Source organism: Limulus polyphemus, unplaced genomic scaffold, assembly GCF_000517525.1.
Source record: "Limulus polyphemus unplaced genomic scaffold, Limulus_polyphemus-2.1.2 Scaffold5208, whole genome shotgun sequence".
NCBI classification, from domain to species: domain Eukaryota; kingdom Metazoa; phylum Arthropoda; class Merostomata; order Xiphosura; family Limulidae; genus Limulus; species Limulus polyphemus.
In genome coordinates, this window is record NW_013670818.1 from 8,470 (window position 1) to 9,750 (window position 1,281).

At 26.9% G+C, this 1,281-nt stretch overlaps 1 long non-coding RNA gene across 1 annotated transcript in view; it reads left to right on the top strand.

The window, feature by feature from the left end:
- LOC111089089 overlaps positions 1 to 949 on the top strand; it is an 8,965-nt gene extending 8,016 nt beyond the window's left edge. Inside the window, exon 3 of the long non-coding RNA XR_002613432.1 lies at positions 865 to 949. This is a non-coding gene — a long non-coding RNA (uncharacterized LOC111089089). The remainder of the gene's footprint in view (positions 1 to 864) is intronic.
- The last annotated feature ends 332 nt before the right edge of the window (positions 950 to 1,281 follow it).

Below are 1,281 nucleotides of genomic sequence, written 5' to 3' on the forward strand. Positions count from 1 at the left end.
TAGAACTATAAGATATTATATAGAACTATAAGATATTAAATATAACTGAGTAGAACTATAAGATATTAAATAGAACTATAAGATATTAAATAGAACTATAAGATATTAAATCTTATTAAATAGAACTATAAGATATTAAATAGAACTATAAAATATTAAATGGAACTAAATAGAACAATAAGATATCGAATAGAGCTAAATAGAACAATAAGATATCGAATTGAACTAAATAGAACAATAAGATATTAAATAGAACTATAAGATAGCAAGTAGAACAATAAGATATCGAATAGAACTAAATAGAACAATAAGATATCGAATTGAACTAAATAGAACAATAAGATATCGAATTGAACTAAATAGAACTATAAGATAGCAAGTAGAACAATAAAATATCAAACAGAACTAAATAGAACAATAAGATATCGAATTGAACTAAATAGAACAATAAGATATCGAATAGAACTAAATAGAACAATAAGATATCGAATTGAACTAAATAGAACAATAAGATATTAAATAGAACTATAAGATAGCAAGTAGAACAATAAGATATCAAACAGAACTAAATAGAACTATAAGATAGCAAGTAAAACAATAAGATATCAAACCGAACTAAATAGAACTATAAGATATCAAGTAGAACAATAAGATATCAAACAGAACTAAATAGAACTATACACCCTACCTTAAAAGTTCTTATATAGTTCTAATTCCCAACTTCCTCCCTTATCCCTTATGACAATAAGTTGACAACCAGGATCGATATCAGTATAGCGATATATACAACAATCTATATATATTTGTACTAATGTATAGCCCATCAAAAATGACCATGTAAGTACTACCACCCCTAACCCATAGTATACTCTAGCCTCACATTTCATGGCTAACTGAAATAATTAATTGTGCGAAATCAAGCTTGACCAACAAAGAGGCAGAAAAGTGCAGTTGATGTAAATTCCTTTGTGAGTGAATCAAAATTAAGATCATTCATGATATTAATTCTTGCGCATTAATAGAATAATTATTGGTAAAAACCAGTTAAATTAACAACTTCTAATATATAGAAAAGTCAGTGCGTTTTCGTAACATTACGTTCCAACAATGGCTTTTGTGTCATATCGCTTAGTAACAAAAGTTGGTAATATTGTTGTTAGTCTATGTACTGAAAGTTTAAAATGAAATGTATAGACAACAAAACTGAAAAATATTTGTTGGCTACCTGGAGTACTCGTTCCCTGGACGAGTACTTATGTAAATTCATGATTAATGACATGA